The following is a 14339-nucleotide window of genomic DNA, read 5'->3' as shown; positions in this document are numbered from 1 at the left end:
CATCTTCCTTCTCACAACTAAATACACACAGAAATAGAAAAATAGGAAAGAGAGAGAAGCAGAGTTTGACAACAGATCAGAAGTATGTTCCCTTTACTTCGCTCCAGAAGATGTTTTATAATAAAGAGCAACTAGAAACAAACCTCGTAAAACTCTAAATGCCAAACAAACCTCTTTGACTCTAAGCCAGATGAGAACACCGGGAACTGGTAACTTTCTGCAAAAAAAGGCTTTAGGACTTCAAATAAACAAGTCAGGAGCCATATAATAATTACCACAGAAAAATCAAATATTCAGTCACAACTCAGAAAGAACAACCGGTTGCATCCATTTCTTCACATTATAATTATATAATCTTCACATTATAATTATTATTGTAATCCGAAGCATTCCCCCAATGTGAGAAAAATGTTAAATGGTTGTGTCTCTCTATATACAAGAACATCTAGTTTTTCAGTCTCTTCCATAAAAAGATGATAAATTATAGTCTGCAAAGAGACTCATACTTTAATTATTTAATTATTACCATTTAGTAAAGTTAATATTTACCTAAATAATTTATTTAAGTAATTTAAAACAATTTCAACTGCAATTCTGTTCGAGTCCAATAATTTTTCTAGAGTAAATGGTTATATCTAATTGACCAATTTCCTATTTGGTTTTGTCTGTAACTGTTTTTTAAGGAAGATTGGAGGAAGTTAGGCTAGCTGAAACTATGATTAGTACTCTTACCAGGTCTTATTGCTAGAGATACAGTCAGCAACAAATATTTTTTTGGCACATACTGCCTAGCAGTATATGAGTGGTACCAGGAATACAACAGGAAGTCAGACAGAGCCCACTCCTGTCCCAGTGGAGGGCTCCACACTGCAGATCCATGCCTGGCAGACAGAGAATCTTCAAATCTACTGTAAGTTGTGCTTTTATAAACTTTTAGTAAATCTTTTTGAGATTTCAGTGGTGAGAAACCAAAGTGTAGTTAGCAAGTTTCAAAAAAGTATTGAATGCCACAGCTATAAGGGTCTTGGAGATCAATTAGGCTGTTCCTTTCTTGTTTGAATATAAGTACCAATGTTTAATTTATAAACAAACCAAAAGTACACAAAAACAGAGAACTCTGAGGACTTCCTCCCACATGCTGGTAACGTTCTCTTTAGCATTTGTGGACTAAGCTAATGACAGTGGAAGAACCATCTTGAATGCGTATGACAATGATTTCAATCGTATCTAAAGTAATTTGAAGGATGGTGGCAAGAATGTGGTGTTCACAGGGGTTTGCATATTGGGCAATAATCCTGAGGTCCCTAAGAGGAAGGAGTCAAAATCTCATCTCCCTCCTTCATGTCACCATTGAAGTACAACTGAGGGCCAGAAATGACAGAACCATCTTTCCAAGGTCACACCCCCGGCCTGCAGGACAGTTAACTTGACAACATCGAGGTCTACTAGCTTCCACCCAGGTAAGCTCTACAGACACCTGCTTAGGTGCTGCCTACAACCTTCCCTCCAGGGAGGACATTTCTCCTTCACCTGCAAAATTCAAAAGTCAACTCTGTGTATACATTCTACTGCGTTCCAGCAAATTCTTGGGAATGCTATAAATGATTTTCTCCTTTCAATCTTATGGTAGATAAGAACTTAACAAAAGCAAAAATATAACTTCAGGGCGAAAGACAAACTTTCTTTTATTGTACTAGAGAATGTTGCATCTATCATGACCTAAAAATACCCAGAAGCCAATATAGTATTTCTAATGCAACATGTATCTTTCTGGTTTCAGAAAGGAAAAAAAAAAAAGAGAGAGAGAAAGTTCTTTCATTCCTTTTCACTCTGCCTACAACTAGAACACTGAGATAACAGAGATGAAGCCTTAAATATCTACACCCAATAGTGGGAGAATCACAAGAGGACTGAAAAAGCTTTTGTCTCTGCAAGCTAATATCCAGTATGTTAGCCCTTTGAGCAGTTTACATTGATTTTGCATTTAATCGCATAGGTCGACTTTTCCTTATTTTCCAGGACAAAGCTGTAAAAATGATAGGATTGAGATATATTCTGATATGAAGCCAAAAGAAGAAAGTAAACTTAAGAGTACTAATTTCTGTATTAGTAATATGATTACGAAGAGGTTTTTTTCTTTGTTTCGTATTAGAAATCAACTTCAAGGATCATAAGCCAAAATGAGAGCAGAGGTAAGAAAACTGTACTTTCTTCCCTTTCCCTCATTTTTAAATTACTACTATTCTTAAATTACTTTGAGAAAAAGGAAGAACATGAAAAACACCCCCTGATACTTAACTGCCTTTCACCTGCTCTGTTCCTAACTGGGCTTAATCCTGTCGAGTTCAGTTAGCCAGCAGACTTTGTCCTTCCGTCTGTCTGGCAAACATTTCACAATTCTTCTGATACATTTTTGTAAAGCGGTGAAGGGGGAAAAAAAACCACCTCATTAATTTAAACCATCAAAGGAGCTAAAATAATATTTTGATGAGAATGAAGCAATTAATCCTAATGATTAACTCAAATTATTTTTTCAAAGTATAGGTTTCCGGAAGCTTCACAGAACAAGATACTTTAAAGGCAACCTACTGATCAGCTTTTTGAAGGAGCTGCCATTGGAAAATTAATTAACAAAATACTGATGGTTTTAGGTCACTCTCAAAGGGACTGTGAGGAAGCCACGTTGATAAAAACTTTGTCTCCAAAGAAAAATGATAAATTCCTTTTTTCCATTTGATTAACTGACCTTTAAACACGCCCCCCTCTAGAGTTTGCTCGGGCGGCCGTAGCCCAGTGGCACAGACTGGGTGGCTTATGCAACACGTTTATTTCCTCACAGTTCAGGAGGCTGGGAGTCTGGGATCAACATGCCAGCGGAGCTGCTTCTGCTGTGGGCTTCCCTCCTTGGCTTATGGATGCCCATCTTCTCCCTGTGTCTTCAAATCATCTTCTTCTGGGTGTGTCTGTGTCCTGATCTCCTCTTAGAAGGACTCAGGCCACAACAGATTAGAGCTCACTCTAATGACCTCATTTTCACTTGACCTTATTTTGACTTAATTACCTCTGGAAAGATCTTATCTCCAAATAGTCTTTTTTTTTTGAGGAACTGTGGGTTCAACATACGAATTTGGGAGAGGGGACAAGTTCAGCCCATAACATCCCCACTAACCAAAATTTAACCCTTCATTTCTGAGTGGCTGTGCAATGTCTAATTTTCTCAGCCCAGCATTGTTTCTTTATCTCCAAGACCAAGGAAAGAAGACTGTGGGAAAGTCACAGCAATTATTAATCACGATGCCAAACCAACAAGGGTTAGTGCTGGTTGTGGTCTAACCTTAGCCTTTTTGTAACTGCAGGAATGATTATTTTTGTGTATACATTTGGAATGGGTATTATAAAATAAACATAAATAAACAGAGGAACAGTTGGACGCATACATTTTGTTACCCTTCCGCAGCCCAATATAATTAAAAGGCACTCAATCCAATTATCAAAATCCCTTCAACAGCCTTATCTCAAGAAACAGGAATAAACTATTGATCAGAAGAGGAAAAAACAAACCAAAAACCCAAAAGCACGAAAACTGTAAAAGCCTCACAGAAACTAAGCAGTTGACAATCCTAATATACGTAACATTATTTAGTCCCATGTCTTTGAGGAAACCACAGCAAGACAGAATCTACCATCCAGGGTGATATCGAGTCACCCTTTCAGTACGTATTTCTCATTTTATTTACATCCACAGAATGCGTGAAACTATAGGATAAAGACAGAATCACAGAAATCTTCACATCTATCCTCGCATTTTAACAGTGAAGGATGAGGTCCATCAAAAAGAATTTTCCTCGACAACCCAGGGAATCATTCAATAGTCAAGTGGAGGCCACCGCCCTACATCTCAGCCCCTACATGCTCTTTCCAAAGGATTTTGGGTACTTTTCATATTATTGAGCAAATCACAGATGTAGGTAACACTGAACTGTCATTTCTGGTCATTCTGAAGGACTTGTTTAAAAAAATAAATGTCAACAGAGTTGTTGGCCTCTTCATAAGAAGGCTGTGATCAACACCTGAAGCATGCTTTCCTCATCTTTTTTTTTGTTCAAGAACACCTTTGAGAATACTGTTGATGATGTTACGAACCCCCTTCTCCAGAAAAAAAAATATACACATGCACAAAATTTGGCATTTCAGAAAAATCAAATGTTTCCCCAAAAAGTACTTGAGAAGTAAAACCTCTGAGACGGATAAATAACAAAGCCTAAGTCAGAAGAAAATTCTAAGTGAGTCTTTATCTTAATTAAAAGAGTTCCATGTAATAAAGCAATCAGGTGGGCGTTCTAACAAAGTTTTTGAAATTCAGTGAATAGAATATAGAGTCTCAAAGGTTTCTTTCTGCCCTTTACTCCATTCTAATCCCATATGGAGGCCAGTATGTTAGCCGTGTCTGGTATGATTAAGATAAATATGTCTTTATCTTCTAAAGTCTAAGCAAAGTTAAAAATAAAACAAGAAGACAAAACAAAACATTCGATTGTTCTCAAAAACAATGAAACACTTGACAAAGTTCCGATAAAATGTTGTGACAAACACTAATATTGCCAGCCACATGCATGATTAATACAATTTCCTTGACATATTCTATTTCATTCCTTCTTGTATTATATTTTATACTGAAAAACAAAAACTTTGTCAAAACGCAGTAGAAATTTGAACATGCCTTTGTCACAAAGCAAATCATTACCAACCCCCAAAAGTAAATTTCAGCCCCACTTTTAAAAAATGCGAAGGTCATGCAAATATAAGGAATTCAGCAGTTCCCAGATCCAAGAAGGATTTGTGGAGGTACATATGGGATGAAGAGAGATGGGTCACTGTATGAACCAGGCTGCCCTGAAGGACAACTGGACACACTCTCACAGCCTAAGTATGAGCAAACCTGAGTTGATTCTTGCATCTGCTTAAAAACGCTTAAGCTCAAATATGCAAAAAGGTGCCTAAAGCTCTTCATCCTATTTCTGAAGAAATACATCCTACATTTTTGAAATATTTTCTTTTCGGAAAAAACTTCAGCTAGCCTGGGGAAAGTCACAACTGCTTTGGAGTTTGGTTTCCCCGGCTGTAAAAAAGGAGTTTTAAATAGATGATTCCTAACGTCTCTGCCAGCTCAGAATACTGCATTTCTATGACTTCAAGTTTTCAACGAATGGGGGTGGGGATTTATAGCCAGACAGGCCAATTTAACTAAAAGTTGATCAAGTTTGGGAAAAGAACCTTTGAAGAATTTATAACATTACATATGTTTTTCCAGTAATTCCTGATCATTGCTGCTTTAACTCATATTTTTTAGTGCTTAACAGCCCTTCTAAGCTCTAAAGTCAGACTTCTCAGTTACGTAGGGACCCATGTTTCTCCCCCTGTAAATGGTCTGGCCAGACTTCAGGCCCCAGGGCTCTCTCATCTTTATATAAGCTTTGCCCAGTACATCTTAGGACAGCACTCAGACTTCCAATAAATGCTTGCTGAATTAATGAACAAACTTAGGATTTCTATGTATTAAGCACGAGGAGTTAAAAAAAAGAATCTGACTCTAGGTTTCCACGTCCCAGGAAGCATCCAGAAGAGGGAATACAGGCACATAAAAAAGAACTACAATGTGCTGAGGTTATGTTCCACTGCGGAGAGTACAGTAGGTGTAACAACACGGGAAAGGGATGAACGGAAAGGTGTGAGGTATAAGAGCTCGTGACTGTGAACAACTGGGCGCATTCCAACGTCAGAAAACTCCCACCTCGGGAACGACACACTTTGTACCCGCCCTGCTTCTCTTACGGGTTATTGTGAAGGTGGTTCAGACATTTTTTATTCCTTAGTCTGGATCCAAGCGAAAACCCAGTAACACAAGTTGCAATTCCCTCTGCGCTACTAGGTCTGTAAAAGGTACGTATTACAGACTTCAAATTTTTACATACATAAAAAGCACATGGAATAACTCCAAAAAAAATAGAATGACCTTAACTGTGGCGAAGAAGAGGCTCTAGTGGGCAAGTATTTGGGTAAAAATTAAGATCAATGATTTTACACAAGACAAGATTCCAATAGTAAGTACTATTAGAAAAAGATCTATCCTTGGTAGTAATTAAAGATACATAAATTAAAGCAACCTTGAGATCCCATTTTATGGCTGCTAAGGAAGTAAGATTAAAAAAAAATAACACATATAACACAATGACGGGGTAACTACTATAAAGAATGCTATTAATTAACAACACATTTTTCAACTCACAGTATGAAAATACACAACAAAAGCAACAAAATAGTTTCAAGTAATTCCACTCCTAGGAATATAATGCTCTAAAAATACCCCACAAGAAACTTTAAAAATATAAGCACTGAGTTAGTTGTTCATTTGGCATTATCTATAATAACCAAAAAGGAGAACGAAATCCAAAATGATCAAATTAGGGAAGAATGGTAACAAATTGAAATGTATCAACACAATCTAATAGTCTGTATTCAGTACTTTATGATGACAAAGGCACTGCAGAGACAAACCGAAAAATCTGGTAGGAGGAAATGCACAAACTCTAAAACGCCACATGTACGTTGTAAATAAGAAGGAAAGAGCATAAATCCACGTTTGTTCTCTTGCAGCAGCGATGCTTAAAATAAATGATAAGCGAGACACGTTCCCTACTCGAGAAAGATCATATGCAAAATTAAAAATCTGCCAATGTGGTAGAAGCATGCAAATTTATGGCATCAGATAAATTTTCCCATGAACATAAGTCATCTTTCAATGTCTAGCACACATGTCGCCTCTTTTCGCCGCCAATTCTCACAGCAGAAAGCAACATTTACTCCGACCTCTGTATTTCCAATGCATTCTGCTTAGACTTCTCCTGAGGTATTAATCAGGATCTCCTTTGCTGTAGAAGGTCCATGTGTACCGTTCGGACTTGCGTGGGGGGAGGGATTGGTACCCCTTTGGCGCTTACGCACCTGCATCCACAAAGAACAGATGTGTGATCTGTATTTCCTGAACTTAGATATCTAAAACAAAGCTAGAAAAAAGACACCAAAGAGGGGCTGTAAATGGAGGTGAACAGTCTGAGTTCTCCTCCACATCTATGGGTTATAATATTTAGAAGAAAATGAAGCTATGTAGTTTGGCTCTTTTTAAGATACTGAATGCATATTAAAATATTCAAACCCTTCTCCAACTTTATCAATGCAAAGAAGAGGTTGGACTGAAAAACCCTAATGGCTCTTGCAAGTGCATTCTTATCTAATCTGCAGTTCTCTCTGTATCTAAAATACACTGTACTGGACCTTAAATACACTAGGACACAGTTGCCATAAATGGCCACTGAAATAAGAGATAAAAATAACTTTTATATATTTTTCAAAATCTTATAAGGTTTTCAAAATTTGATAAAGAGGGATAGTGGGTTTTTTTGTTAATTTCCTTTTATTTAGAAACTATCTTAGAAAGATCACAAAGGAATCTTGAAAACAGCAAAAGTCTCAATGTGCATATCCCATGGTCCAGAATTTCATTTGCAGAACATTTATGCTGAGGAAATAATCATGTACTTGATAAAAGATTAAGCTACAAGGATGTTTATTCCAGAATTGCATATAATAGCAAAAAGTTGGGGGAAGGGTTAGGAAGTGCTCTATAAAAAGACTTCTATTAAATACACTGACAGACCATCTGTATACTGTATTGCTACACAGGCATTAAAAAGATATTGAAGAATATTTAATGACACAGGAAAATACTTAAAATACACCATTAAGGAAAAATGCACCAGTGTACAGTGGAACTCAATTTTTGAAAAGTGGGAAAAAAAATCAAGTTCATTCTTGCTATTCTCTGTAGTTATGTTCTACACCGATTGAGGGAATACTTAATTATTGCTCCTAGGAGAAAGAGTTAGGGTCCTGCGAGCTTCTGGTCGGAACATTTTTGTCAACTAGTCAATACATAACATTGTTTTCTGTGTGTTTCTGTTTAAAGACACTTATTAAATATATACTGTGAATTCATTAACACTGAGCACACAGCCAACAGCTCTATAGCGCATGCCTGAAAGAAACTGATCAAACGCACGAATTTTCTCCAAAAGGCACATCAGAGCCTTCTTGCACTTAGGAACACTAGACAGTACTTCAGTACTATGCCTGTGAGTCCAACAAAATCACCAACAAAGTGTGCGAAAATGTGAAAACGTGGCACTACACAGACTGTAAAAAGGACACTTGCTTACAGGGTGAGGACTGAAACAAAGCAGAGGGCTGCTTTGTGCGGTATCTGCGGGCACGGTGTGTTAGGTGACAAACTTTGGCCACGTGGCACATGTCTGTGAATGACCTTGAGAGGGCTGCGAGTACTGATGTGGGGGTTAACAAAGCAATTTTAAGGAGCAGATGAATTCACAAATACAGAATCCAAGAACAGTGAGGACTGACTGTCTATACACAGAGTCGTAGGGAATGACTAGACAGATAAACAGAAGTCTCTCCAGTGGCAGCCAAGTAGATCTGTCATGAGAGATGCTTATTTTCTTCTTTTTGCTCATCTGCTGTTTCAGAGTACACTTACCAGACTTCAGTTGTTTAAAATAAACACAGGATTACCAATTCAAATTGTCTACAGCGAACATCAACTTTTTGATGAGGCAGAACACGGCTGCTAACAACAGTCTTTGAATTATGGTGCTTCCATTATATTTTAAGAGCCCTCTTTGGCAATATTGAGAGTTACCTGACATTAGCCACGTCCGCTAAATATTGGTGGCATTTGTTCTGTAGGAACTAAAAGGAATGCAGATCAACAAACCTTTATAGTTCGATGGTGAAAATACCAGATTAAGAGAAAAAACTCACGCCATTTATATAATAAATAATTCATTTTCAAAAATATTGATGTTGTATCTCATTTTTTATTTCTGTAGTCATAATAATGAGGTTTCTATCCACTGAAGGATTTCACCGAACACTTTTTTTATCAATTAAAATCTGAAAAGTTATTAGCTGCACAGTAAAAATAAAGGCAATTAGCAAGAAGCCATTAGAAAGAAGTTTCTTAAGGGCAGAACCCACTCAAACCAAAGTGATTTAGAATGAAGAGAAGATAAATATTAAGTATAACTAAAGATAAATACAGACAAAATTAAATGTAAATATTAAATACCACGAGAATAGTGAAAAAAGAGGCCATGGAAATTGAAGAAAAATTGAGAGGCAATGTGATATTAAAGGAAAGAAAGAGCAAGTAAAATGGTGTGCAATTTCAGAGAAGAGACAAGTTTAGATCCTCCTGAGTATTTTTGAGTACATAAGGAATAACCTTCAGCTTGACCTATATGTTAAACACAAAGGCCAGAGAATATTGTATTTCAAACCAACATCTGTGAAATTAACCAGGAAAACAGAAGTATTTCCAGATTCACAAAATGGAAACTTATGACTCTTTAACTTCTGTAATGAACATTCATCCATGTTCAATCAATCAATCCATCAATATTTATTGAGCACTAGTGTTTGTAAAGGAGTGTGGACACTGAACAGATACCATGTGTGATGTTTAATTTTATGTGTCAACTTGACTGGGCCACAAGGTGCCCAGGTATTTGGTAAAACACTACTCTGGGTGCTTTGGTGAGGGTGTTTTTGGATGAAACTGACATTGAAATAGGTAGACTGAATAAAGCAGATTGCCCTCTCTACTGTGGGTGGGCCTCATCTAATCAGTTGAAAACTGTATGGAATAAAAAGGTGTACCCTCCCCTCCAAAGAAAAGAGCATCCGTCCTGCCTGACTGCCTTTGAACTGTGACATCAGCTTTTTCCTGCTTTAGGTCTTGAGCTGAAGCATCAACTTTTCCTGGGTCTTGAGCCTAAGGCCTCTGGGCCAGAAGTACACCACCTGTTCTCCTGGGTCTCTGGCTTATAGATCTTGGGACTTGTCAGTCTCCATATTCACTTGAACTAATTCCTTACAATAAATCATATTTGAGGACTTATATAATAACACATAGATGAGTTTCTCCAGAGAACCCTTAATAACGCAGTAACACATCGTGCTAGACTACCACCATATAAACGAGCAAGACAGAGAGCCCCAAGTTTCTGCAGATCTGGTGTATGACACAACTTCTCTGTGGGCTTCAGTCCAGCTTGGTAGACTTCTCAACCATGAGACACTCCAATGTCACTCATGTATGCATATTTAAAGAAATTCTAACGAGACCTAAAAACATTTCGTTGGAACCTAAAGAACTATACTTACTAGTAGTTATTACAGGAATTTGAGGCGGTAACTCACAACAGTCCACCACGTGGCAATGATCTGTGTTAGCTCACCGGCTGACCCGTCTGTCCCCCTGAGCAAGAAGGTCTGAATGCAAGTGGGTAAGACTAACACCACAAAGAGGGGTAAACTGGAATTCACTGGGATTTTGTAAAATGTGTTAATAAGTATTAGCATCATATTATTTGGGGCGCTTCATATCTGATCTCAACCCATACATTCTAGGACCACCCTTCCTACAGTGGAGAAGTGACCATCTAGTGCCCATGGTGATTTGGGAAAGTAAAACCCAGTGTTTCACCTCTGACACAGCAATTGCTAAAAACTATGACTAATATGAATGATTTAGATACCTTTCCAGTTACAGTATATTGAGAATACCTCAGTAGGAGGCTTCTCACTTAGTATTTTTTATATCCAAACTTTTGTTCCAGAGTTCTCCAGAGCCTCCCACCTTTCACGATTTTCAGCTACACACACAGCCTCTACCTCCCTGGCAGTGCCATCTGGCCCCTGCAGCTATTTACGTGACCCTCCTGCGTACACACAACTTATTTTCATCTACCATAATGCAGCTAGTGGCGAATTTCCCTGACGCTCAAAGCCATCTGCACCTCTGTATGCATTTCTTTAATGGCACCCTATTAACTTAAATTTTTTCCAAAAGCCACCTGCAGACTTGACTGTCCCCACACCTGTGATTTATAAACAAATACGCCGCAACACACTTTGGAATTTCAACTCACCCAGCTTCTTTAGTACCTACGTGCAATTTTATTTGAGTAAAACAGTATGTTCGCCTGAAATAGCAGTCCTTAGGGACTCAGAGTTTTAAAGAGAGAAAGAATTGATTAAAGGACAGGAATAAACTTCTCTGGAATCCAGGAAACCAAACTGCATAGCTTGAAGCACACAATAGATTACAAAAATCTGCCTGGAGCATGAAAGGGTTTCTCATTTCCTTGATTGCTTAAGAAGGATTCCAAAAACATAAAAGTAAAAAAAAAAAAAAAATTAATTCACCCTACAAAGACTCCCTACTTTGGTCTAAACGAACATCCTATCGAAGACAAAATTAGCCTCTTGTGCACCTGTTTCAGTTTTTCTCTGCCCTCTCGATTTCCACCTACGTCTCTTTCTATTTCTCAAACTGCTCAAGAGGGAACCGGCGATGGACGTGCAGTGTGAGAAGCTAAGGCATGTTCCCCTTTCCCAGGGCCATCTGGACAGAAATGCACCCCCCCCCCACCCCCAGTAACAGCCACTCACTCCATGGGAGGGGCTGAAACTGCTTCTACTATGAGACTGGCCTGTGTCCTCCTTTCCCATTTAGAGGAGAAAGCAAAAGTGAGTGGTTCCTCCCTCTCTTTGGGGAAAATTGTTATATTTTCCATAAAGCAAGAAATCATGAGTTAATTTTAGTAGAAAAAAAAATTCTCTTCTTTTTTAAAATTTATTAAGTGGAGAAATGAAACCCCAAGTGTTTGGAACTGATTGACTGCAAAACGCCTAAAGAATTAAGAAATGAAAAATTTCAGACACAGTCTGGGTATTCTGACCCGTCTCTGCAGAATCATTTTTTCCAGTGTTTTGTTCTGTTTTGTTCTATTTTAACTAGAGACAGAGTACGGTACCATAGACTTGTATCTCTGCTTTCTGGCTCTATACGTCTATCCTGTTGTCAAGGCTGTGGAACCTTCCACAGGACAAGAGACTCATTTCCACACTGAGTAGCCATCAGTGAGTGACAGTAGCTGAGACCTTGGGGAGGAGCAACTGCAGACCAGATTATTATTTATTTTTTAATGAATATGCAAATCATTCCCTTGTCTTTTTTAAGTCAAGAGTTTAGGTACTTAATGTAAATTAAATATAGAAATTCCTAAAACTTGCGGTTTGAAGCAAATTATTGTCGTTAGAGGCTGTATTTATTTGGCTTATCTGTGGGAGAGGTGGCAAGGGATGGGGGTTGTGGCCCCAAACTACTTATCTGAGAAATGGAAATTAGCAGGAAATGTAAGGTATAAAAATAGGCTATTAATAAATACTGAGCAATGCTAATGACCTAAGAATCCTGAACACTGCAACCTGAAACTCGCTTTCAGATTATAAAAAAATAAATTTAGGGTGCACGTTTGAAGTCAGGAAAAATACATACACACATATAGCAGAGCTGCTTACAGTCATCAAAACATTACTTGCCTAGAAAGACCGGCCTGTTTTCACTAGTTACTTAGTAGGTACTTGTAGTAGGTGGGTAATCAGTAAACAGCCAGTTAAGAAATAAATGAAGTAATGTAAGTAAGAGTCTTAAGCTCAACTGATACACTCTTAAATATATACCAAAAAAAAAAAAAAAAAAGTCAACAGGATTTTAAAATGCAGTTAAAAGAAAAACGTATTTGGCTCTACAACATGAAAACAGGCTGCACACGTGAACACCAACGCCAACAGGAGAAGCTGGAGAAGCACTTTTTCTGGCAAAATCAACCAGCTGTGGCCAGTGGCACTGAACTCTTGCTACGTGATCCCAACTGCCTTTCACTTTTTTCTATCTGCCTCTCCAAGAAAAGAATCAGTGTTAATTCCGGTTGGTGATATTATTGATTTTGGTTACTTAAACAGATTTATAATGAAAGAATCCTGTAAATATGTTATCAACAGTTTCTGTTGGTTCTGTACCAAATATTATAACTGTGAAACTATTTACCACATACATATGCACTAAAAGCATTTGCTTCTAAAGAAATTCGAGATTTGCAGATCCTAACTACTATATATAAAATAGATAAACCACAGGTTTCTACTGCATAGCACAGGGAACTCTATTCAAGATCTTGTAAGAACCTATAATAAAAAAAGAATATGAAAAGGCATATATGTATGTATATGTATGACTGAGAGATTATGCTGTACAACAGAAATTGTCACAACATTGTAAACTGAGTATACTTCAATTAGAAAAAATAAAATTTTAAAAATTAATTAAAAGTGCACAGGTATTTATTCTATACCATAAAACTCAGTTACATGAAAGCTGAAATTGTAATGACTGACATTTTGAAATTAAGGGTTATAAACGGATGATACGTAATTTTCATCCTTCTTCAAACATTTAAAGAAAAGGAAGCCATGAAGTAATCCAGGAATTTAAACTAATTATCTTAAGCAGTATCCCTATTCCTGCCCATTATCTGATGAAGGTGCTATCAAAGATCACTAGTCCTAAAACTGGGGCATGAGAATTAGCAAAATTGTCCTCACCCAAGGGAACTTATTCTCATTCTTGCAATTAACTCACAAATTTAATTAAATATACTTTAGTAAGCAAAAAATAAAAGCATTTAACTACCGAGACATCCATGTGGATGCAACAACTAATTCACCATAATGGAGTATACTGAAAATAAAATTCACCCTCCAGCTTTACACCATGATTTTTTGAAGTTATATTAACGTTTATTGGAGAGAACTTTCCATGATAAAAATACCTGGCCTGGGGCCAGGAGTCCAGGATTACAGTCCTTTTTGTACAGCTCTTCAGCTGTGTGTCCTTGGGCAAGTCATTTAATTTCTCTGGACCGCATTTCCTTCCACTGTAAACTGAGAAGGTTGTGGCTGAAAAGCTCTGAAGTTCCATCTTGTTCTAATAACCTATGAATCTGTGAGAGAGAAAGTTCATAAATATTCCATAATCTTCCTTTTACCAAAATGTTACTTCCAAATATAGATAACCTTTCATGACACAAAGCAAATGTTATGACAAGGTACTCTTCAATTAATGCAAATTTTTAAGTTACTATTTAAAACAATTCAAAAATAGAGCAGACTCTATCAAGATGTTGTGATTTCGGATATTTCAGAACACAACATAGGAATCACATGCCAATCAAAATAAATCTAAATGAAGCAAACTATCAAGTATGAATTTTACAGAGTTCTGGAACGCTTCCAGATTCCTTCCACCCTTTTCAGAATAAGATTTTCATCAGAAGAGATACAGTAAGTCTCAATTAAACAGA

General features: G+C 37.4%; 1 protein-coding gene across 1 annotated transcript in view; it reads right to left on the bottom strand.

The window, feature by feature from the left end:
• The window catches only part of CDH2 (cadherin 2), a 194193-nt gene that overhangs the window by 110249 nt on the left and 69605 nt on the right, over nt 1-14339 (bottom strand). The gene's annotated exons all lie outside the window — the stretch shown is intronic.

Source organism: Camelus dromedarius, chromosome 32 (assembly GCF_036321535.1).
Source record: "Camelus dromedarius isolate mCamDro1 chromosome 32, mCamDro1.pat, whole genome shotgun sequence".
Taxonomy (NCBI): domain Eukaryota; kingdom Metazoa; phylum Chordata; class Mammalia; order Artiodactyla; family Camelidae; genus Camelus; species Camelus dromedarius.
This window is presented reverse-complemented; position numbering and strand designations above follow the sequence as displayed.